Source organism: Equus przewalskii, chromosome 13 (assembly GCF_037783145.1).
Source record: "Equus przewalskii isolate Varuska chromosome 13, EquPr2, whole genome shotgun sequence".
Classification (NCBI taxonomy): Eukaryota; Metazoa; Chordata; class Mammalia; order Perissodactyla; family Equidae; genus Equus; species Equus przewalskii.
Genome location: NC_091843.1, coordinates 62,830,846 through 62,857,725, shown reverse-complemented (window position 1 = coordinate 62,857,725; position 26,880 = coordinate 62,830,846). Strand labels below are relative to the sequence as shown.

The 26,880-nt window shown below is 37.8% G+C and overlaps 1 long non-coding RNA gene across 1 annotated transcript in view; it reads right to left on the bottom strand.

Moving 5' to 3' along the window:
* LOC103540076 (uncharacterized) overlaps positions 1–21,487 on the bottom strand; it is a 177,292-nt gene extending 155,805 nt beyond the window's left edge. The window contains exon 1 of the long non-coding RNA XR_542190.2: positions 21,267–21,487. This is a non-coding gene — a long non-coding RNA (uncharacterized lncRNA). The remainder of the gene's footprint in view (positions 1–21,266) is intronic.
* Between the last annotated feature and the right edge of the window lie 5,393 nt (positions 21,488–26,880).

The following is a 26,880-nucleotide window of genomic DNA, read 5'->3' as shown; positions in this document are numbered from 1 at the left end:
TTTTCTCTGTGTTGATCTAACTGACTCTGACAGGAAGACAGGAAACTGCACCCCTCACTAGGAGCTCATTAACGCCAAGCCCAACCAACCAATTTACATGATACCTGGGTCGGAAAGCGAAAAATAAATGTGAATGCAACTTCACCATTACAAATGAAATCTCACTAAATGTAAAGAAAATTAAGATTTTTCAAATAATAGCAGCTCTCTCCTGTGAATGTTTCTGACAACCTTATCAGTGTCGCTGAAATTTTCCATACATACATCATTTATTTTGTTCTATTTTATTTTTTTAAAAGTGAGAGAAACCAGTAGTACCTAATTTTCATATTTAGGCAGTGTTAACACCTAGAGAGTGTAGAGTGAATTCAAGTTTGCACCTCTTCTGCTGCTATTAGGTGAAGAAGATTTAATTAAAGCAGTGAGATTTGATAATTTCTCATAGTCCTCTTATCTGTGATCTGAGCACCCCTCATCCCCTAAAAGATAAAATAAAGTCTCTTAGTATCATGGGAAGAAATCAGAAATAGCATTCCTTGTTTCTCCACCCCTGTCACTTCCGAGTGGCCAGTAGGAAGCACAGACAGGTAAGTCTTTCAGATAAATATAGAATAAAAATAAATTCCATATTTATCTGTTCTAAAACCAAGACATTTCCTAGACCTTAAGATAGTAATTGGGTTTTGCCTCACATGCCTATTCTGATGGGTGTCACCATCCTGCAACACTGGTTTGAGATGGATTTCCAAGGTCCAGCCAGGCTTAGGAAGAAAGAGTATTACCATCAATTAACAAATTGGAGCAATTTACATAAACTATATTGACCAGAACTGAGAAATTCCAGGCATAAGTAAACCCAATATTTAACCATGGCGTTATGTGCTTAAAGATGGGGAGGGTATGATAAAGGAAGTTAGAAAAGCTTACTCTCTAATTCCTACAGATAATATAACTCAAAAAAGGATACTTTAGACAATTTTGTCCACATTAGTGTTTGAGTGCCAGGAGTGTGTCACATTTGTTCTAGGTGTTCAGGACTGGTCAGTACACAAAACAGCAAAATCCTGCCCTCATAGAGCTTATCTTCTACAGAAAAAAATAAAAATAAAAGTACCAAATATTTATATAGCGTTCATCACGTGCCAGATTCTGTTCTCAGTGAATTTTTAATGTATTAGCTCATTTCATTTTCACAAGAACCCTACAACTTGGGTGCTATTGCTTCCTAAAGTCACACAGCCGTTGGGTGGAAGGATTGAGTGTCTGACACAAGTTTTCTAGCTCCAGAGTCTGCATGTTAACTACTACTCTATGTTGCCTTTTCTGTGCCACACTGCTTCTCATTCTTTTAGGTACTGGACTATAATGGTGAATAAGCCAGAAAAGTCTCTATATTCACATAACTCACATCCTGAAGGAGGGAGACAGACCATAAACAAATAATAAAATTATGTCAAATAGTGATTAAGAGCTATGGATAAACCAGAGATGCCAGAAAGGAGGGCAATATCCTATAGGACAATCAGGAAACGGCTCTCTAAGGAGATAAGAAGTGAATGATAGACAAGATCACATGGAAAACGTTTAAAACAGAGGGAGCAACAAGTACAAAGGCCCTGAGGCAAGGAATCAGCTCAGCGTATCTTTGGAAGGCCAGTGTGCCAGATGCAGAGTGAGAACTGGGAAGAACAGTATGAGATCAGACGACAGAGAAAGGCCATGGCCAGATCATGGAGAACCTTGCAGATCATAATAAGGGATGAAGATTTTATTCTCACAGCAGTGGGAAGCCACTGGAGGGTTTTAAACCAATAGAGACACAACGTAATTTAGGTTTTTAAAAGATTTGAGGTAAAAGAAAAAAGGAAATACAGAAATTTCTTGTCCATGATATTTGGCATTTGCCTTAATTTGCTCATTAATTAATTTTCATTTTCTAATGTTTGTATCTTCTAAAATAAGCTTAAAAGTGGGTGGGTTGTTATCATCTTACCCACACGTTTCCGGTGTATGCTCATTAGCAGAAATGCTCCACCATGGAACTTTAGAGCAATTGCTGTAAGCCCTAAGAAGGATTATAAACAGAACCAGTTCCAAAAGTGGAAGAGGGAAGAACGAGGAAGGACAAACTACATCACGTTCACTACCAAGACTGTCTTTAAAGAAGCATGGAGGGTCTGAAGCCCACCTAGTTTCCACCCAGGGCCCCTTTCCTCTGATTTGATTACTGTCATTGTCCTAAGGTTTTAGGGGTTTGCTCTTCAACTGACATGCTGAATTCACATTTCCCCAGCTCTTTGTTAGAGCGATATTCAATAGATTCAAGAATTAGAAGCGTACAGAAGCATCAGCAGTCAGAACAGATACTGCCTACAGCACTAGAGCAGAGGGCCTCTGCTCTGCCAGGAATTACTCCTTGAGTTGCTGTATCACAGAGAGGTCTAGGAGTCCAGGGTCCAGGGAAGATGGCCAGGGGTTGTTGGTGAGGAAGCCTACTCAGGACTGTGGCTGTTTATCAACTGGTACAGAAGTGATTCAATATTTTAACAACTCTGATGGCCATATGATATTACTGTCTGCATTGCCGTCTCTCCCAGACCTTGGGTAATTTAACAAAGCGTTCTGAACTGGGTGTGTCCAGCAGAAACAGGCAGGAGCTGGTTTCACACAAAGTTATGTCAGTTCTCCCCTTCTAATACTTGGGCTGTTTACACAAGAACAGTCAAATGTATTGGCTGGAAAATTCCCCTCACTATGAGAGAGCAGACTGATTCCCATAATATATTTTTGCTGGAGTAGCTAGCTGGGCCAAACCAGCTCTGTTAGGAAAACACCACCCACCTCAGTCTGGTCAGCCCTGAACCAGACTGTTGTCCTCATGCAGACACCAACTCATAGTACAATAGGGGATACTTTGCCAGTGAATGCTGGTTGGTTGGCCAACAATTTAGTAATAAAGGCATTGTATCAGGCATACTCCCAGTTATTATTCTTGAACACCAAGCAACACAGCATCTGCCTTGGATAGCATTAAGAAGCGCATTTCTTTCTCTAAGGAGTTTTTGTAAATACCCACACCCCAATTTGAAATAATCAGTAACAGAATTTCGGATAAAAGTAGAAGACATTGCTTCATCTTTGAAATCCTTAAACCATATAACTTTTCAAGCGACCTTAAGTGATTACTTTATAATTCGTATAAATAGACATATCAAAATACAATGAATAATTTAGACCCATGGAACACAAAGTAAACTGTTGTACTGTTAGACAGTTCTTGGGGTGTTTTGGAACACATTTTTGCTAGAAGTGCCCATATATTAAGGCAATATCTATAGCTCTGTGATTCCTTCAAAGATTTTTTTGCTCCCAATATAGTGCTGGTATTTTTCCCTTGCAGGGAAGAACTGGGAAAACCATTTACATTAGCCTAATTTTAAGATTTTTGTAACATTTTTCCAGCTATCTAATACTTTTACATTAAGGCTATTTTTTCTCTAAAGAAAAGTAATATAATAAAATCCAATTTGTTTTTAGGATAGTGCGGAAAATTTGGCAACATATACTCTTTCTTTGTATTCATTATATTTTATGTAAATGTAATCGTAGTCACTTTTTAAAATTATAGTTTATAAAGTCCATAGCCACTAAAGCTAGTTTCTATAAAGATTATAGTCACAAAAATATATGTCTACAGTTTTTGTTTTTATTTAAATCATAATTATTCCTTTTTAGCTGTCAAGCCCAGTTTTTAATTCAACTTAAATATCTGCTTCCTGTTACATTAACACTATAAGACAAATTTAGGAATGAAAACACGTTAAAAGATCAAAGCTAATTTTAATGTCTAAACCACTTGAAAAATTGATTTTAAACATTTCAATCTATCATATTTAAATAAAAAGAACAATTAAGAAACTTTAGTTGCTTTTTAGACAAGAAGCATTCATAAGCTTCACCTAAATTAGCCTTTCAATTCTGTAACTAGCTTGAATCCAAATTTTGCAATGAAGAAGAATAAAGGTGGTCATATTCTTAATCATTACCTCATTCAAACAAACATAAAGCAATCACTAGCTTGGATGCCTGAAATTAACAAAGCGTTATATATGTAATAACTCAAAGTACATCTTCCAGTACTTGCCCAGAATAAAATCTATGCTTCCATTCTATATAAGTTTCTTATAACTAATTCAATGACATAATCATGTCAAGGGCATTTTAGGCAACTGTCCAAGATGCTTTGGGCTTCAATGAGTACTTGATACTTGCTTCGCCAACATCCAGCCTCCCTTCCTCAACAATAGCCCTAAATTTCATTTGGGCTTCTACCCTTCCTTCAGTCTCATTCTCTAAGCCACTCAACAGCAATCAGCACATCATCCATCCCTGACCACAGGGACTGGTTCAAAGATGGGATGTGACCAAAACTGCTAAATCAATGAAATTTAGATCTGTTGTGGGAGCTGCCTGATAGAGCTCACTCTTTTTTTACTGGATTTATCCTGAAATGATGAAAACTCTGAAATCAGTGTAGCTCTTTGGCCACCACCAGAACTGAGACAGGAGGCAGCAGAGAAGAGGAAAAGATAGGAGATGGAGAGAAATCATGGCATTATTTGGGCACTGTATTCAGTCATTTCCCCTTGCGTAAGCTGGTTTCAGTTATGTCCCACTTGAAATAGAAAATGTCCTGACACAGGTCTGTTTAAACCATTCCACATTTCTGACTAATCCAATGATTATTAACCCTTACACTCAGAAAGATTCATAAATTGTGAGACTCGAAGAGTGAAAAAAAATTTTCTTGAGAGTTTCAATAAAAGAAAAATCCATTGTTTCTAAAGCTAAAGGCCTTAGGATCTCAATCGTCACATGAAGGCTTTTCCTTCTCCAGTTGTACTCATCCAGCTAAGCTAAACCTCAGGTTCTGAACCTGTAAAGATGACAACAAGCAGTGCTGAAACCCACAAAAATGATTGGTACTACCACACATGAACTACCATGAGTTCAACCTCAGCTAGGCTCACAATATTTTTGTAATTTTTTAAAGTAATCTTTTATTCGTCCTTTAATCCCTTACTCGCTCACCACAATGATTATGTTCAACATTCTTTGACTCTCCTCAGGTCATCACTAAACCCTCATCCTCATGCAATCCTGTGTGAACTTCTTCATTCCATCCTCCACTCCCACCACGTACAAACCTCCAACCTTCTGATAACTACCTATATAGACTGTGTGTGTGTGTATGTGCGCGCACACGTGTGTGTAGCTACAGTTATGTTGCATGTGTAAACCAACATCCTGTATTTCTGGAACCAATTTCATTGTCTTCTAAATAGTATATGTTGCAAGCACTCACTGGGGAGACCTGGATGCCAGAGTTTATGGTAATCATCCTCTTCAGTTTACATTTATTGAATGTCTACTATGTACCAGGCACTATCCTAGTTGCTTCACCTTATTAACTTGTATAATCCTCTTAACAACCTAGGAAGTAAACACTATTATCCTCAGATAAGTAAACAGAGGCACAGAGAGATCAAGATCACACCTTAGTAGATGGTGGAGCTGAGATTTTATCCAAATCAGTCTTACTCAGAACCTATGCTCATAACTGTTATGCCGTAGTGCCTCTTAGAGTCTCCATGAAGACACTGTCCAGAAATAAATTCTTGTGTTTGTGTATATAACATTACAGTGTACAGCTTTTATATTAAAATGTCCTATTAAATTAATGGTTAAGTTATTATTATTCTTGTTTTACAAATGCAGAAAAAATTCAAAGATTAATGGGCTTATTTACCCAAGGTCATTAAACTAACGCATGGTGAATTCACATCTCCTTCTTCCACGCAAAAGAAATTTAGATCAGAAAATTGTTTTCCCATGGACTCTTCTGTAGAAATAAATGTTTGAAACGTCAATGAAAATAGCTGGTTAAACTCATTCTCTGTAACTTTACAGCATAAAGGGTGACCTCTAAGTTATCCGAGGGACATCAGCATTAATGATCAATTAATATTATAATTTATTTTATTTTCACTCTTCAAATTGATACCCTAGCCTCTGCTAAATTGTTTCCTTCTTCCTTAAATGTACTTTGATTTTCAATATCATTATTCCTGAGTCTGACTCCATAACTGGATGGGTGAGAATATGAGAAGGTAACAGCGCAGTGAAGAAGTCAAGATAGAAGGTAGATCTCACAAACTCTTCAACTAACCGCTACCTTTCCTTTTCAAGCCACAGGTTATAGAGCAGTAAACTCAGTCTTGGCTGTTTTTTCATCTTGGAAAACAAAAGTCTGGCTTTACCTGACTCATGATCCTATAATAATTGACTCCCCCCCCAAAACAAACAAAACAAAATATCCTTTTGTTATGCGTTGAATTATGTCCCCCAAAAAGATATGCAGAAGTCCTAACCCCTAGTACCTCAGAATGTGACTTTATCTGGAAACAGAGTCGTTGAAGATCTAATTAGTTAGGTTAAGATGAGGTCACACTGTAGTAGGGCGGGCCCTTAATCTAATGTACCTGTGTCCTTATAAGAAGAGGATACACCCAGAAGAAAGATGACCATGTGAAGACAAAGGCAGAGATCGGAGTTATGTTGTCACAAGCCAAGGAATGCGGGAGACTCCCCTTGAGGCTTTGTAAAGAGCACAGCCCTGTCAACACCTTGATTTCAGACTTTAGCCTCCAGAACCGTGAAAAAGTAAATTTTTATTATTTAAAGCTAACTACTTTGTGGTACTTTGTTATGGCAACCCCAAAAAACTAACGCACTTCTCTTTTCTACACTCTCCATATTGAAAAATTTGTCAGAATATATAAATATATATAATAAATATATAAGATGTATTATGTAATATATTAAAACATATCATATATTTTACAAAATATAGAAGATTTCAATGAGAAGCTTTGAATTCAGTCATAGAGAAAACAACGACGACTTGAAGAAATGGTTATTTATAATTTGACTTTTGACAGAATTAATAGAAGCATAAATCTCCATTTAAATTCACACAACTGTCTTCATATTTTATATAGTTGATGGAAACCAATAACAGTATCCAAGACAAACTACTAGAGACATCACTCTAGTGATTTTAAAAGACCCCACTCTTGTCCCCAAATCTATTTCCAACATATTCTTACCATGTTCTTATCCCTGTGAAACTAGTGATCAAAGCCCTTCAGAACAGGCAACTTTTACAAACAGACACTCTTTGTGTTTTTAATTTCAACTGCTTGATCTGTTGGATATGCCCTTTAAGCTGTAAGCCACAAACTGATTTCTAGCACCATTTTTAACTTCCAATATCTTAACCGCACCCCCCTTTACCTTACCCATCTTTCTTCAGTCTGTGGGACAAACAGGCCAAACTCGATATGATCATTGGAGTAGGAGAGTATGTGTGGACATATGGACATCATGGCAAGCACTTGTCTTTTAAGTTGGTCTCCAAGAGCACCACATCCTATCCTCACTGCTTTTACTTTTTCAACTACACAATACGGTAGAGATATTCAATGAATAAACTGTGTTCTGTCCTGCCATAGAAAACAGGATACCAAATATCCTCCTTTATGTTGGCCAAACAGTTTAATTATCTGACAATAAAACAAAGGCCTTAAGAATAGTACTCATCAGTTCCTAAAAACCAAAAGGGGTCACTTGGTCTCATTTCCATCAAAATTGGTAACATCAGTAGGCATTCTTGAACATTTAAAAAGACATTTTCAAATAATACCATTCAGTAGATTTAGGTATGTTGTGTGTATTTTGCAACAACTCTTCCTGGTAGAGTTATCAAATGTAGTTCTGCTTAGAAACTGGACTTTGCACAGGTAGGATAAACGTTTTTCTGGCTAGATTTCAATCTATCATGCTCCATGGTTACAATAGCTAAAAAAAATAGGAAGATTTGGAAAACATGTTGGTCCTGTCTTCAAACATTGTGGCTGCCCATGACTGTGCTAAAGCACGCGGTGCTTTCTGAGTAGTTGAGAATTCGAGTTGAACTTTCGTAATAGAACAGTTGTGCCTTACTCCCGTCTATGGGTTTCCGGTTCAGAACCGTATCCTGAAATTGACTGTGATCCAGCACTTACCGAAGGCTCGCTTAAAGCATCTGAAATTTGAGAGAATCCGCCCAGGGGATTCAAAAACACTTCTTCCTTCTGCATTCTCCCAGCTCTATCTCTTTATTAAGCTAGATCTTCAACAAGTGGAATACTAATATTTATTATCTGAGCCCCTCTAGGAATGACTTCACTGAGTAATGGCTTAATATCACATCCTCAGTCTTAAGAGGACTTATTCAAGAAGGGTCAATTTGAACAACGTTGCTATAAGATGAAGCTGGAGTTGAAGACCTTGTTTACTTTATTATTAAAAGTCCCTGTACAAGGATCCACATATAAATTCACTTTGAATTTACATCCTGAAATCAGTTTTTCTCCACAGACTAATGCCCCTGCTTGCTTTTGGATTAGACAATGAAGCTTATATAATCAACCTATTTCCCTCTTGCCTTAGATGCCAAAAATTTCAAATCAATTCAGTTGACTGACCAACTAAAGAATTAGTTGATCTGCTATACTCAGTGACATAGCACCTCTGTTCTTTTCTACATTTGTTTTATATAGCTGCTTATATTTGTCTTATCACTTATTACGATTCCATTTTACAAGGGACTTCAAAACATTTTGGATGTAGGATAGTAATTAATCCTAAAAACTAGAATGCTTCTACATAATTTTAGTTTTTATTTTTTTCCTTAAGAAAGGAGTTCGAAAGACCCTTTAGGGGGCTGCTGGTAACCATCTTCCTTGGAAGTGCAATGACAATGGAAGAACAAAAATTTTCGCACTGCTGTATTATACTAGCAAAGTAACAGTGATAACATTCAGTACTCTGCCCTTTTTTTAATCTACTTTTTGGTCTTGGTGATTCCCAGAAGGATACAAAATTCAAAAAGAAACTGAAGATAAATTCATGCTTTTTGCTCTCTTCCACAGAGCATTAATAGCTTTTGGAATTGAAATTGTTTTATTAATTTAATTAGGCTGGAGGAAAATCCAAGGCTTTTATGAATAATTCAAGTTTCTGTCAGATCCTAGAAAGCCTTATGGAAAGTACTATTATACCTCAAAAATGCCCTCACAGTAGACCATACATTTAATTTTCAATAACATTGATTTATAGTTTTATAAAGAAAAATAATAAATATAATGAATTACCTCCATATTTCCTGATCTCAGTCACTATAAAATAACTGCTGTAGTTTTACATTTCCAGTGTGAAATATTAAATGCATAAATCAAAACAAAATTATTTTTCATCTTACAGAGAGAGACTGGTTCCTGAGAGTGACAAATTCATTTTATTTTAAAATTAATGTTTTAAGGGAAAAAAATCTCCATTGAATCCCTACCGGCTTTAAAAAGAAAAAAAGAGTTTGCACTTTGCTCTTTTGCTTATGATCTTATGATCTTTTGCTTATGTTGTGCTTATCCACAACAGGTACTGTGTGTAAGAAAGTATTAAGGTGCCAACAACTTCAGACTTATCAGGAATCAAATTATACTTCCTTACATGAATCACTTTCCTTTCCCACTTCCTTTCTCATGGAATTTCCTTTTTCCACGATTGTTTTACCCTAGGTTGCCACCCAGAGATAAGCGTCGCCCACAACGTTTCTCTAATGCCACCAGACTGGCATTTTTGTAATTCAAATATTCCCTTACAGCCATAAGTAAGTAATCATGTAATGAGAAGAACATTATCAAATAACAACAATTCAAGAGAGCTACGATTTTCAAACAGGCAGAAACAGATACATTTACTTTTACATTCTCTCAGCTTCATCCCCTAAATTTCATTGAGAACAAGAAAAACAGTATTTTGCGCCCTTGATTAAAAAGAGTAAATCTAATTATAAGAATTCACTTTCACATTCAAATACCTCTCAGCTTTTGTGAGCGTTCAACATTCAACCACCAAGAAGCTCTCATCCAGAGTGCTGAAGGCTGAATGCTAAAGCGCCGAATCCTTGAACAAATGGGTAACTGAGCTAATAGACCAAGAAATAGCAAATCACCTAAGGACCGTGATATTGGAAACCTGGAAACAAGCACAAGTGAAATATTGTCTCTAAGGCTCAGTTTACACGCTCAAAACAGATCACTTCAAATCATCTGTTTTTTTTAAGTTTATCTACATGATTCCTAAAACTATCATATACATTTTTTGGTCAATTAGGAATACAATTCACTCATTGATTATAGAGCAAAACAAGCTTAGAGGCAAAATCTTCTAATTTAGAAAAATTCTCTTTGTCATATGCCTAAATAAAAGCGAACTCTTATTAGAAGAGAATTCATATGAATAAGACAAGGAATAGATACCTTTCTTTTAATCTTTACAATAGCTCAGTGTCGTTTTAAGGTGGTGTGTTTTCTGGAGGAGTTTCATAAAGAATCTCTGGAGTCCTGAAATAACCGTCTGGCAAAGATCTGAACAAGCTTCTCTAAAAATAACAATGGGCTGTGGACTTCATAAACATTTTTAGAAATTAAATAGCTGCTAACTTGTTCCATATGGAAGCAAATTCCCGGAGTCCAACATGTTGTTCATTGAGATCATCCAAACACATATTCCAAAGGAAGAGGCAAAGTTGTCCAGAGTCGTTCATGAGAAGCCAGAGGAAACAGATGATCCTGAAACCTCTTTAAAAAATAAAAACCAAAAAGCATAGGGCTCTAAAAACCACATGATACTCTTGCCCTGAGACTCCCCAGGGTTTCTTAGGTCAGACAACCTTTCAAGATCCCCAAATAGTAATTATTACTCCTTAAATAAAGGCAATAACAAAATTGCTAAAATTTCGGACAATGGTTATAAGTGCTAAACCATACACGAATTTAAATTTTTTTATTCAGACCAAAGGATAGTATTTCATAAATTTACTTCCATAATATACTTAAAACACGAAGAAGCGTAGAGATTCAGAAATGCTGACTAATTGATCATTGATCGTATGCTTACTGAGACGTACTCAGTTATTCAAAATGACTCATTTGTGCTTTTACTCAGAATTCTAAGTAGTCCCAAGTAATCTTCCCAAACGCTGTTTTTGTTTGTTGTTGTTTTTTGTATTCTCCTCATATAATAAAAGAGAATGAGAAGACAGAAAATTAACAGCACACTCCCCCATCTGTTAGTCTGTTTACCAACGTCTCAGCACCACATCATGCACACCGAGGGTTTATTCGTCCCAGCATTATGTGAGTAAATTGGGAAAATTGGTTTCCTCTGGTAAAAAACACTTATACTTCAAAGTATTTTCCCTCCATTCATACTCCTGATTTCCCTTTTTGATCTTTCCATCTGTTGTTGTATAGATCCAAAAGCTCCGCGATCCCTACCTCCCCTCCAATCATCCCAGACACATGGTTAGTATTTAACATCCAGAACGACATTTTCGTTTTTTACTACTTATAATTTTGAATGAAACTGTCACAAGAAATGAAATTCAAAGAAAAGATAATATCTTTATCTTTAAATATGTCTTTAAGTCTAAATTTACTCAGGGTTTTACATTCAAATCAAATTGGTTTTTCTAAATAAAAGGGGGTTAAATTGCTGGGGCTGTTGCCATAGAGAAAAGTAATAGGAAAATCTATAGGAAAGAAATTTAGGAAGTCTGGTGCAGCTGATTGCATTCGCACTGGGGAAACACAGCGGGGCTGTGATATTATTACCTATAGGATGGCTATGGCGTGTTTGTTCTTGGATACCAGCAGAAGGATACGAAATATGTCTGAGGAGAAGGGATAAGATAAATATGTAAACCTTTGTTACACAAATTAAAATTGCTCAGAATTAAAATTTGCTATGAGTTAATGTTTGGATGTTTATCTTTGCAACAAAGAGCTTAAATTAAACTATTTTCATCTGACGGCATGGAAATCAAGTGGTTGGTCTTTGGTTGGTGGGGTGCAGGGTTGAGACAATTTCTCAATGTTTATTTCTCAATTTCAGGACCATTTTGTAAGAGTTGGAATAGATGGCCATAACTATATAAAAGTTTGTAATCTGAAGAGAGCATTTCCTGTCTTAAAATATTTCCCCATCAACAATTGGCACCTGAAATTATGTCATTAAAGATTCATTTTATATAAGAACCTAGTAAAAGTGTATACTTGTGGGAGTTGGAGGAGGTGATATAGAATGAATACAAATTCTCAGTGTGTATTAGTTTTATTTTGAACCATGCGAATGTACTACCATGTGTTACCTATTAAAAATAAATTTTTTCAAAGAAAAAAAAGATCTTAAAACTGTAGAAGTTCTCCTGAAGTTCCAATTGAAATGTAAATGATTCTGGAAAAACAGGCATATGTTTTCAAGAATTAGCTGATAACCAGGTGGGAATGAGAGGAACCCTTGACCCAGACTGATCCTTCACTATCTGTGAATTCTTCCCTCCTTGCAGAGCTTTCCCAGCTAGCCTGATCTGTTAGAGCACCCCTGGCTATCTATACTTTGGACCGTGGATGTCATAAACAGCACAATTTTGAATGTGAAACAAGAAAGGATTAGTAGTGGGCAAAGAAGAAGGGGAAGGGGTCACTGCAAGGAGAGCTAGAAAGGAGGCCACCTGCTCTACTGCACTACCTATGGCTAGCCCCACCTGTGTCCCCATCACATATATAGATGTGCGGGTACACACACACACTCACACACTCAAACAGCATGTATAGTGCTGTAGAATCCAGCGGAGGACCAAGAGTCACTTCCAAGCAGAAATGTATGGTCAATTTTTAGCACCTTCTGGTTTCTTTCAGAACCAGTCCCTCCCTTGCTAATGTTCACTGATCCCATCATTATCTAGCTGCCTTCTCCCCAATCAAAGCATGGTCTGAGCAGATTTTAGAACAAGAGAAGAATAAACATATTAATGTATATGTCTCTATAGGTCTTCATAAATTATGCTAGCTGCTATAACAAACAATCCCAAAATTGCAGTGGCTTAACAAAATAAACATTTATTTGTTGCTCACATCACAGTCTAAAAAGGCTAGGGAACTTCCCTGGGAAGTTCTCGTTTAAGTAGTGGCTCAGGGATAAAAGTTCCTTCCATTTTGGTTATGCCACCACCTTCCATAGATGGCTCCATTTTCAGCAAAGAAAGGGAAGAGAGAGCGTGGACAATGATCCAGGAGATTTTATGGCCAGGGCTGGACACGTTTGCCCACATTCCATGGCCCCTAAATAACTTGAAAGGAAGTTAAAATTATAGTTTTCTTTTGTCATCAGGAAACTGAAACAAGATTAATGAACATCTAATCAGTCTGTTACACAAATTCCCTTTCTGGTCATCAAATATCTGTTTCAGTCTTCCTTCCATAGTATCTTCTGGTCACTGCATCAAATGCAAACTCCTTATCTCTGGGCAAAGCACAGTCCTCTCCTCCACGCTGGATATGACTAATCTAGTTGCTGCCACATATGAACCGAAAAGATAAGTTATCTGTTCCTCATATGCAAATATTCTATATAATGGTGGAACAGGGGCAGGATAATTGCAATAAACACTCCTATTTAGAAAGAGGAAAAACAGGAATCACAGAGTAGTAAATTGTCCTTTCCAATTCCAAAGTTCTGCTAGACAGATGTGGTAATTCCTTCATTTGGCTTTGATTCTGTTCACTGGGAGAAATTCCGATGTCAATTGTTCTCCGTGCCCACTGACTCCATCTTTTGGACAGCCTGTTCTAGCCCATTTCCTCCTTGGTGACATCTGATGGAGATGTTTCAGAGCATGGCCTCTTTGGAGGCTGTAGAGCATTTGAAGCCCTGCCTGCTGTTCATAGAAAATGGAGACCTGTCTTAATACGTGTTCCCTGAAAGTCAGAGCCTTGAATAACAATTTAGGTGCAAGCGCTTTATCTGAGAAGTGCTCTTGAGAAGCACCGTGAGTAGTGGAGAAATAAGATATGGAAGGAAGGAAAGCCGGTAAAGGGAGCATTCATGATTGGGTTACCACTAGAGAGATTTCAGTAGAGAACTTGGAGCTCAAAACCTCTGGAGACCCTCTAAGGGACTATGTGGAACACTATGTCTAGGGGAGGTGCAGAAATTCCTGCCTCCCGTTGATTTAAGGTCATTCATGGGGCACCAATTCCAAGCAGTCCTACAGGCAACGAAGTCCCCCAGAGCAGATATAGCACATGACGTGTCAGCTCTCTCCTGGAATAGGCTGAGGAAATAAGGATGGCACAATGACAGCATCTGCTACAGGGCCCAAGAGTTACTTAAAATTCAAACAGTCAAAGAATTTTTTAGTCTGGATTCATTGTTTCTTTGGCAATACAATTCCCTCCACAACTTAACAGGCTTCCAATACATTTGCCATGAGCAGTTCAACACTTCCAACTTTCTTTCCGAGATAGAATCCTTAAATGAGCTTTGTTTTCTCACCCTCATCCTCCCTCCTCCAGTTTAATGCTGACTATCTTTAATGACGGGTACCTTATCAGTAAACCACTAGCAAGAATTAGTTGATACTCAGCTAAGGGAAGCACATACCCTTAATCTGATCTTTGCCCTGAGTTGCTTGATTCAAATAACAATTTTTTAAACCCAATTTTTCCTGTTTAGGATTTAGAAACAGCTTTTCCAACGAAACATTTCTGGATGCCATCTATTCTCTTTCATTTTTGTTTGTAAACCAGCCAATGCTTCCATGAGGCATCTCTTTTTGTAATACCTTGGAAAATACAGCCTATAATAACTGGCCCACACTAATGCTCTGATTCATTTCTACCATCTCCCCTGGAGCTGCCAGCTGAGTAGGGACTTCTTCTGACCTCCAATTTATTGCAGGTAACAGTTGTACTAAATATTTGACCACTGCATCACATGGACAGTCATCTTTCCAGACTCCAATATCAGTTTTCTCACTACTTACCTCTCAACAATTGCCAATACCACCTAATTTAGCTTTTTAATGGCAGCATTTCACTTCTGATATAAATGTCTCTATTAGGATAAATAACTTAGCCACTATAACAAACAACCTCAAAATCCCAAAGGCTTCACAATGAAAACGTGTATTTGTCATTTGTACACAATCTGATGTGAATGGGAAGCTCTTCTAGGAGGCTTTCCTCCAAATGAGTTCTCAGGGGTTCAGGCTGCTTCCATTTTGTAACAGCGCCATCTCCGATATAACCCTCTCAATCACCAAGGTAGGAAAGAGAGCTTGGAAGATCAACAGGGGATTTTAAGTCCAAGCCTGGAAGTGATAAGCCTCCCTTCCACTGACATTTTTTAGTCCAAACCCCCCTGCAAGGGAGGCTGGAAATGCAGGTTTGCATTATCCAGAAAGAAGAAATGAGGGTTCATCCAGTTTGACTCTAACACAATGACCGACAAGGGTAATGTGTTATCACTCCAGAGCAGGACTAACCTTGAAGCAAAGAAATTAATCTCTTACAGTAAAATTCCAAATGGATTTAAAGACCAGATTGGGGGGTTGGGGGAGGGACCAGGGGCTTCCCTAATATCCTCTCAGTCACACCACAGTCATTTGTTTTCTCATTCAATATCTAAGGCTGTTCTTGTATAAACTATCTCTGTTCTCACTGGAAAGTAAACAACCAAGAAGAATTGAGCAGGGATGCTCACTCGTTTTGGTGACCTCTCTCAAAGTGATGGCATCTGTGGGTTTTTTCTGCTAATCTCCTAAAATGTGAAAACTCTGCTAATCCCCCTTTGAAACAGACAAGGATGCAAGAATTTCTGTTTTTGCTTTCCTAGAGGCACGTTTGTTAAAACTGATACTCAACTGCCTATAATATTAAAAACCTTGAAGAACGAAGTATCCACATGTTACATCACCTTTTACCAAGTACTTTTCTTCTGAAAAAATACATTAGTCTGTAGGTGTCAATATGCATTAAAAGTATGCAGGCTGACAAAAAATGATAGAACACACAGCCCAGAAAATAAAAGTTAGCCCCGGGCCCAACCACAGTTTCAAGAATCGCATAATAGGTGCATTTAACTTAAGTGAATTCAAGTATCCATGCTCAAGATTCAGTTTTAAATATTACAAAATGCTATAAAATTATATTTCACATTTGTACTATTCTTCATGTACCATTTAATTTTTCATATACATAAACTGTGTAGGATTGTATGTACAAAACCATCCATATTATTCTTCATGAGGGATAAAAGGGATTTTTAAGGGTAATTTTGACTGTGTAATTTTTACAAATGTGGGCTTTTGAATCTAATGCCCTGGTAAAATACAATTCCACAGTAAACTCCTTTCTGCACATGACCTGCCTCCCGACTCAGCCTCCCTGCACTCTGACCTTATTTCCTCTTGGCTGCTTGGGTCAACTTCTATCCTGATCCTGGGCCCATCTCCACTTGTGAACAAACATCACTTTTTGGATAATCCTTTTGTTTGATGGCCTGGTTTTGGCATTCTGTTCAACAATACACTTGCAAAGACTTGAACTTCATCAAATGTTTTCTAAACCAATCACTTCCTACAGAATGACAAGATCTTGTCTAAAGCAGAGATCTCGATGGTGCTATATACACATCAGACATAGCTCTGGGTCTCAGAAGCAATAATGGAGATTAGTTCAGGCCATTACTGATGGAAGAGAAACAAGTCCTTTGCTGCAGCTGCATAAGCCTCATCAGTCACTCAGCTCTCATCTGTTTCGGTCTCTGCCACACTTTTCTATGTCCTCAAAACATTTTACCATAAACCTTCCTTTGCTAGAGACAGCCTTTGTTTCAGTGGCAAGAATGCACTTGACCACAGTTTTTCAGCTCCTGGTTCTAGCTTCACCTAGGAGTCTAAAGGACTTGTCCCTTTTGAATCAAGAAAAACTCACAATATTGATAACAATAGCTGCCATTTACTGAGTGCTTACTATGTGCCAGACACCATGCTAAAAGCTTCATGTATACGATTCATTTAATCATCACTATAACCGTATGAGGTAAGTACCATTATTATCTCCGTTTTATGAATGAGGACCTCAAGGAAAAAGAAGTTCCGTAATTTGCCCAAGGACAAAGTGCCTGTGATAGTGGAGCTGGGATTTGAACTCAAACATTCTGGCTCCAGAGTCGGTGCTGTGACACATTTCCTCCCTTACAGAAGACACTAGTTTTATCTGTCAATAAACAACGGCTTGTTTGTAGTAGCCCTAGGATTGCTGTCGGCAATGACAAAAATAGAAGGAAATTAGCATTTTACCTGAAAAAACCTTCCTTTCAAGATGGATACCTTCTGGATTTTTAGACCTGAAGAAGTTCTAGGATGTTTTCACCTTGATTAACTGAGGATGATCACTTAGTCCAGCATTATTATTTCAAAAATTACTTACAGCTATTTGCCCTGGCAGAAAATCAGTAGGAGTTGTCATTATTTCCATCTTGTTGCTGAGGCACCACACTCATGGAGCTGTTTCCTGAGTGGGTGCTCAATGAGAGAAGACAGATATTCAATCATCTGGACCCCGGAAAGCAGAAGTGAAAAATGCAAAGTGTGTAAGACTGGGTCAGAATAGATATGCAGTTAGCTTTGAGCATCTGTCCCTTGAATTGAGCTGTGTCTATACAATGGCAGAAAAGAAAATCTGTTAATTTGCTCATTCAAATCAGTCAAAAATTCAAAGTATAAACTCATAGACAAATGATTTGTTATAGACAAATGTGATATAGCATGTAAGTGTAATAATACAGGTATAGAGATGTGTGTGTGTATACACACACACCCCAAAAATGTTTACTAACAAGACTTTGTAACTACTTGTTTGGGTGTTCGATGAATTAAAGCACCCTAGAATATAATTGCAACAGGAAGCCTTATGTATCCTTGTTACATGTACACATGTTTTCATTTACTTCATTTCACGGTAGAGGGAAACACCTCACAGAGGAAGAATTAGTAAAAAAAAAAAAAAAGCATCCAATTATGAAGAAAGTAAATTAAAAATAGCACAAGGACCATGAACTGACTTTAAGCTCTTACTATTCAGGAGGCAATTATCCGAATGTGCTGTATTTAGGCTCCTGGGCGCTTCTTCCTGTAGCCTGACCTGGGGACAATACTTGAACTCCCACCAGCAGAGTTCAAAGACGGGACAGTAGGCGGTTGGCCATGTGATATAACCTGAAGGATTTGACAGGTGTGTTTGCCCCAAGATATTTCACCCACTCCCTCCCCATCATGTAATTCCCACTTCTTGCCTTATATTTTCTTCCAAAGCCATGCCTGAAGATGGACTCTATTAAAATAAGTGCATTACTTGAGGGACATTACATCCTGACTCAGTAATGGTCACTTACACGGTGACCCAATATTTACATAGCAGACCAGATAACGTGTTTCCTGGCAGAGTTCAAGGTTCTGAGGGACATGACACTAGGCAGTTTTGTTTACTGGGGAGAGGGAGGGAGAAGGAAGAAAGGAAGTCAGGGGAGCCATCCTGAATATGCAGTACCAAGCATGGGCATTGCTAAGGGAGAAGGCGGTCAGCTTCTAGAACACAGCTCCAAAGAGGGCCACTGGAAGGGTGCTAAGTAACTCAGCTAACTGGGGAATGGGAGGAGGAGAGATTTGCTCCTGTCTGCCAGACAATAGAGGAAGAAAGGAGGAAACATGAAAAACATATATGGTTTGTGAAACTCATTCAAAAGTTTTACTGGAAGAGAAATCAGAATATAATGACTAAGAAGGTTTAAGTTCGTTATCTTCCGGTCATCCACATTTTTATCTTCATGAATGTATTAGTTTCCTTGGACTACTTTAACAAATTACCACACACACAAAAATTACCACAGACTGGGAAGGGTCGTGGCCTCTTTGAGGCTTCAGGGGAGAATCTGTTCCATGCCTTTCTCTTAGCTTTTGGTGTTGCCAGCAATCCTTGGCATTCCTTGATTTGTAGATAAACCACTCCAATCCTCTGCCTCCGTCGTCACATGATGTTTTCCCTATATGTCTGTCTTTATGACTCTTGTCCTCTTATAAAAGCACCAGTTATTGGATCAGGGCCCACCCTAACCGAGCATGACCTCATCTTAACTTAATTACATCTTCAAAGACCCCATTTACGTATAAGGTCACATCCACAAGTATTCATGGTTAAGAATTCAACACATCTTTTTGGGGGACACAATTCAACCCACAACAATGGCTTTTTCCCAAAGAGCAACAATACTTAATTGTTGACTATCATTCTTCCCAAAGCCTTCCCACAATTCAGATTGGATCTATTCACCGGAGGAGTAACAGCCACTCCATTGAAGGAGGCACTTGAGGAAAACTCCATCACTGTCATTATGAAACCAAACAGCTCCTAGAAATATAAGACCATATTCTTATTATGTTTTCCACTTGGAACTTTACTTGCATCAGCACTTCCATAAACTTTTCAGAGTTTCACCTTTGGCAATAATCCAACAAATGAGCACAACAGTAAGGTGTTGGCACAGAAGCATAAAGGACCATTGTTAGGATGAGGAGTGGCAGCCCAGGAATAAGGAAGAAAGAGAGGAGCTAATCTCATGGGCAAAGTAAATTGCACACTAAATCAGTGATATCCATAATACCAAACAAAGAGAGGCTTAAAAGACAGGTTCCTGTTTTTAAAAAAAGAGAGGGAGACAGGTTTTGAAATGGATGACAACCTGGGATAGCAACTGGATATAATTAACATGTAAATATAGTTTTGATTCTGTAATTTTTCCCATCTTTATACACACACCTGGATTCCAAGTAATGCAAAGAAACTAATTGATAGATGAGTTGTTGAATAAATGAAACCTAGGTCATCCATGGCATCCATTGAAAATGGGCCAGCATTAATACACCTACACATCCATGCCAACCACACTCATCTGAGACAAATCAGTCTATTGTCCCTCAGTGTTTAGGATGTCAGTCGTTAATAGTGGAAATATCAGAATTACACTCAAGTGAAATGGAGACACTATTAAAATTGGGACGGCCATTAATGATACAGTTCTATCACTTCTTCACTAGAAAACTTGAAGTACTGTAGAGGTCTTAGGGGCAAGAATGGTCTCTCAACTGTTTAAAATTGGATAGAAAATGACTTTCAAGATCTGAATCTATATATTAAATGATAATACTTTAAAAACTTAGGCTGATTCCCCAACTTTCAATAAAGCTAGCCCTTACGACTTTTTATTTATGAACTCATCTAAGCTAAGGCCTCTGGGAATTAAGTCCTAAGCTGCTTTCTCTGGTTTCATTGCCAGAAAGACAGCAAAAACTTAGTGAATACCTGCTATGTGCCACACAATGTTCTGGAAGTTGGTAATTCAAAAATAAACAAGGCAGGGGCTGGCCCCATGGCCGAGTGGTTAAGTTCGCGCGCTCCACTGCAAGTGGCCCAGTGTTTCTTTGGTTCGAATCCTGGGCGCAGACATGGCACTGCTCATCAAACCACGCTGAGGCAGTGTCCCACATGCCACAACTAGAAGGACCCACAACGAAGAATATACAACTATGTACCAGGGGGCTTTGGGGAGAAAAAGGGAAAAATAAAATCTTTTAAAAAAATAATAAATAAATAAATAAACAAGGCAGAAAGAGTCTTTACTCTGTGGACATTACACGACAGCAAGTGAGACAGACCAGTATGTCTCATTTCAGAAACAGGTGTGCAATTGAGTACACAAGAGACTTGGGGGTTCTGGCTTTTTCCTTACTAAAGTGTTTTAATATAAGCTACTTCTAGTAACTAGAAGTTCATTCTAGATTTTAACATCCTTTTACAGACACCATAGAAATAAATGTAAAGATGCTACAATATGTTTCCTAAACGATACTAGAAGGCCTGAAAAATAATCTTATAATGTCAAAAATTTTGAGACATATTTTCGTTATTTGGTATAAGAAAACAAAATAGCAGTATGCAAAGTGGAAAGAGTCACAAGCCACGAGACAAGCAGAGCTGTGCTCTTGTTCTAGACATTCTTTCTCTTCCTGAGTTCCCTCACTAGGCTTTACTTTCATAATCTGCAATATTGACAGTTAATTTGACTCTTCATTTTTAAAGAATTGTTCAGCTATCACTGGAATTCCTCAGAGAAGCTTTGGGTCTTGCAAAACTTTGATTTAAAAAACTTTTCAAATAATTTGAAAACTATTTTTAAAATATAGTAAAGCAGGGACCGACCTTGTGATGCAGCGGTTAAGTTCACACATTCCACTTTGGCAGCCCAGGGTTCGCTGGTTCAGATCCCGAGTGCAGACCCACGCACCACTTGTCAAACCATGCTGTGGCAGGCAGCCCTCATATAAAGTAGAGGAAGATGGGCACGGATGTTAGCTTAGGACCCGTCTTCCTCAGCAAAAAGAGGAAGATGGGCAGCAGAAGTTAGCTCAGGGCTAATCTTCCTCAAAAAGAGAAAAAAAAATATATATATATATAGTAAAGCAAAAAGCACAGTCAAATAATGTTTTATACCAAATTAGCCCATTGGAAGCTAACTACCAACATGATAATTTATACATGCAGGTTAACAAATTTTGTACAGGGCTCATAACGATCTCTGGGCTTACATTTGAACTTCTTAAAATTCGATTATTGATAAAGAAGGTTGTAGCTCTGACCTGGTCTTTCAATAAATTTGTTCCTTCCTCTATGCACCTTGTGAAAAATGATTCAAGGAAGTACCTACTGCAGCACAAGCCGGCTATGCTCTGTTAATGGCAGCCCAGACTCAGCCAGGTCCACTTAGTGTACGTTCCAGTCACAGTGTAACAGTCAGCTATGCAGTAACAAAGAAGCATACCACGTATCTTGTGATACCATAATGTAAGTAGTTTTAACATTTTCTTTGTTTTATAAGTTTATTGCCTCCCTTTCATATTCATGATAAAGAATGTAAGTATGTTAGCTATTAATAAGAATGCACCTTCTTAAAGAAAATTAACTATTGCTCGACTTTCAAGTTTTGAGGTCAGTTTATTTGAAGAAAATCCCGAGATTTAAAGGTGAGCTATTAAAATCATTTACCATTTACACCTACTTATTGGTGTGAATTGGGATATTTTCTCAATATTGTGCATGCAATGCAAAATAGAAAAATAAAATTGAAGATTGAGACTGCATCTATCATTTATAACCCAGAGTTTGCATTTTTGTGTTGATTAAAACCATGTCATTTTTCTCATTAATCTGGCTTTATAGTAAGCAAATGTTACAAACATGAACTTTTAAAACAATTTTTCAACTATAGCACTGCTCTCTTCTCTTTTATATGTAAGGGGTTTTATGTGATATTGAATTAGAAAACAAGGATTCTTTTATAAAAAATCTTTTATACTTGTTCTAGCCAGAGGTTGTTTTTTTTCAAGAAATGGAAACCTACTCTAGCTAGCTCTTAGTAAATAGTCACAATTATTAGACTATTACTAGTGGAAAACAAAAGCAATTCTGATTCACTTGTCCACAATGTCCTTAGCAGAGCCTTTAAAGCCCTCCATGCTCTCCCACCTACGTACCTCTCTGATCTCAAATTCTACCAATCTCCTCCTGGCTTACTGTGCTCCAGGTACGCTCAACTTCTTCCTTCTCCCCAGCACCACCCTTGTTGCTGTCTTGGCATTTTCTACTCTCTCTCCTCTGTCAAATGTCACCTTAGAGACTCAAACCTTAGTCAGCCAATAAAACTACCATGACCCTGACATACATTTCTGAGTCACTCCCTACCCTTTGATTCTTCTACGTTTTTCTTCAGAGCACTTCTAATTCTCTCTCTCTCTCTCTCTCTCTCCATATATATGTAGGTTTTCCTTCATTCTTTCCTTAATTCCTCCCTCCCTCCCTTCCTTCCTTCTTTCTTTCTTTCAGTTTTTTTAAATTATAAGCTCCATGACAAAGGCAGGAACTTTGTCTTGTTTACCACTGTATCTAAAGAACCTAGAACACTATGACAGAGCCCCAAAAGAGGTGGCTTAATGATTATTTGTTAAATGAATAGATAAACAAGTGAATGAATGAATGAGTGGAAAAGCAGGACACTCAGTCGAGGTATAGAAGGGGTGAAACTGGGAAATCAGAAACTTAGATGATTTCTCATTTCTCTTGCATCTATTGTAGAACGCCATGTCTTCTCTCTTTCTTTTTCTGCTTATCAATTGAGGTCTCCTGTTGCTATCTCCAAACTTGCTTTTTCTGCTTACCAGTCAATTTGTGCACAGCTGAAAATTGCCTCCAGACTCAACATGACCTGCAGTTCAAGTGGCCACCATTTGCTGGTTATAATCCTGTCTGGTAATACAAATACTCAAACGAGATAAAGCATTTGGCTCAGCTTAACCTCTAGATTGATCCACCCTTTGTCAGGTCTCCAAAAAAGGTAGCAGGAGCTCAACATCACATGGAACCAACATGGCCTTCTAGGTCCACCACTTCAGCAGGTGCTCTCAAGGATATTGGTGGCAAGTTAAAGGGGGGGGCTTCTCCTAGGCCCAAATAGTGTCTGCTAAAAACAACAACAACAAAAACACTGAGGAAGATGATTTCAAATATTCCCACCTAACTTTAACACCTTAATATCACAATAGGGAAGTGAAATATATTTTAAGAAGTTTATTGCTTTGTTTCCTTTTCTACTTCTTTTCACTTTTATATTTAGGATCCTTTCCATTGCAAATCACTGAAACCCCAGTTCAAATTTGCTTAAGCAAAAAAGCGAAATCTACTGGCTCACATAATTGAACAAGGCAAAAGTATTCTGGATCCAAGCAAGGAATAATTCAGAGCTTAGATGGTTTCGTCCATGATTTTTTGTTGTTGGGTTTTTTTCCCCATCATTTCTCAACTTAATGTCCTCAATGTTAGCTCCATTTTCATGGCTTCAAACTGGCTGCCAGAAGCTACTATGGCTATGTCCTCATAAGTCCAAGTAGTCCTCAAAAGTCCTAATGGGCTGATGAAGGTCACATTTGAATTAATTACAAGTGTTAAAGGAACGTGGTATGTTGGTTGGCTTAGCCTTTAATCATGTGCTCTATCCTAGAACTGAGAATACAGTCAGCTCTACCAGGTTCACATGAGCTAAGATGTGAGGAGAGGAAATTCTATCAATGTATAACCTGGATGCTAAGCAGCAAAACCACACATTTTTGCCACAGATGACATAGTACTCAACTAGCGATGCCTGAAAACAATCTCATACAAGACTATAAAATCTTATAGTCTTCTAAGTTTGCTCTGTTAAACTTTTGTGAACAGATATGGACTGCCAAAACCAAACCATTTTTCAGTGATCCGTAGATAAAACATTATACAGTTCATATTCATGCTTTACCCTTTACTTTTGGCTAAATCATTAATTCTACCAATCAACCGTCAGTAAAGCACCCGCAAGACCCTACTCTCTAGACATATACATCAGGAGGGGAAGTGAACATTTAATCAATTAATATTTGCTGGCTAATGCTTTGACATTTACAAAGGCTGGGCACATCTGCATGAAACTTAAAATAAAATTAGGACAGTGATCAAGAATAAGACTTAAAGAAAACAAGCCAATTGAACCCAAAAAATAGATGCCTCTCTTAACCATTATGAGATTTGAAATGACACTCATTGTCTCCCCATTGTGTGAAAACTATTTGTCAATTCATTCTACCCACCACCAACCAAATAACTCCACTTCATGGACTCATGATCAAATGATTGGTGAAATATTTCAATGTTCAATAGATTGTCTAAACATCTTGTGGAACTATGCCTAAACTGATAGAAAATTCAAACCCCAATTTATTTTATGTTATAACTATTTTTACTTATTTTTATTTTTTTATTTTAAGATTGGCACCTGAGCTAACATCTGTTGCCAATCTTCTTTGGGGTTTTGGGGGGCGGTTTCCCCCTTTTCCTTCTTCTTCAACTCCCAAAGCCCCCCAGTACATAGTTGTATATTCTAGTTGTAGGTTCTTCTGGTCGTGCTATGTGGGACACCACCCCAGCATGGCTTGATGAGTGGTGCTAGGTCCACCCAGCACCTGAACAGGCAAAACCATGGGCCACTGAAGCAGAGCATGCAAACTTAACCACTCGGCCACAGGGCTGGCCCCAGGACTATTTTTAAAAGAGCAATCAGCAGTTTTTATGTAGAGAAGAAATATGACATAGAGGTTTAAAGATTGGACTCTGGAATCAAATGCCTAAGTTCAAATCCTAAATCTATACTTACTCATTGTGACTCAATTTCCTCATCAGAAAAAATGAAGATAGTAACAGCAGCTGTCTCATGAGGTTGTTGTGAGGATTAAGTGAGTCAATCCATATAAAGTTCTTAGGAGCTCCTGGCAAATAGGTAGTGCCCAAGGTATGTTAGCTATAATCTCCTTTTATTTTTTTCCTTTTCCCTTTCTCCCTCTCTCTCTTTTCACTTTTCTTCACATTAAGAAATGCTATTAAATTGTTTTATGGACACCACACTTCCATATAATGCATACTGCAAACTGGTCTGGTCATGATTGAGATATAATCACCAAAGAGAAGACTTTCACAGAGATGGAGTGGCTGACATGTTTCTAAACACAATGTTAAATTGTTTGTTATTGTTGAGGAGTGGGAAGCTTCTCTTTTAAAAGACTCCCAAGTTTAAAGCCAACATTATTAATATTCACAGCAGACAGACTAGTTTACATAGACAGAGACACTGAGGTCAGCCTGAAAGATGAAAGAGCATGCTCATTCCTGAACCTGTAGTGACACACACTTCCTTCTCTACCGAGCCCAGGCACCTCAGGCTTGTCAAGAAGAGGTGTGTCCATAAGGTTGTAAAGATTTGAACCTTACAAATGAGCATCATGTAGTCATAAGCATCCAGATGAGTCATGGCCTATTTTATGGGTGTAGCTCATCTTCAAAGAAAGATTGAACTGACCATAAACATCAGATCATGGAACATAAGCTTTTCCAAAGGCTCCTCATAAAAAAATACAATAAAAATAAATACAGCCAGTGCCTACAATTCAAAGTCTCACACAGATTTATTGTGAATCAGATGCATCATTGCTCATCTTCTCTTTTTGGATGATATCTGTACCACTGAACTGAGTTTCTCAAATGTTCATAAAGCTATTTATGTTAATGTACATAATCAGTTATAGAAGACAACCTCCCTACAGCATAGGACATGAGAGAATTTGAAAATATTTGCATTTTCACTATGTGTTTTCCAATTCTCATCTGACTATCAGGAATCCTGTTGACATATATCTGTCCTTGGCCCCTCAACATATAATTTGACTTGACCTCAATAATACCCATACTTGGAGTGGCCAAAATGCCAAAGATTTCAAGACAAAAATAAAAATGTGTTTATGTAACCTTCTGAGGGTTCTCAAATGTCATAGAGGTTAGAAAATTGTATTTTTTTCACCAAACATGCATTAGTCCCATACATTTGCCTTCTTAGCTATTGTCTTCAGCTCTCAGCAAAGCATACAGGTCCATGGCAAAAAATATCCAGAGTTCAAACTTACATTTACTTTTAGATGTGTAGCCCACCCTGAATTTTCTGAAACTATACATGAATGTAATTTTCATGGAACATATAAATGATGCTTTTGATAGCTTTCAGTAAATATGAAATCAATTAACACATACTGTTTTAACATATCCATTATTTCCCCAGCACCATCTAGGTTATGTAGGAAATTTAGAATAACTGTGAGAACCAATCTCTGCATCCTGGGAACTTACATTTCAGTGGGAAGATTATACTATGTGCAAACAACATCCATTATCATAAGGTAACAATAGT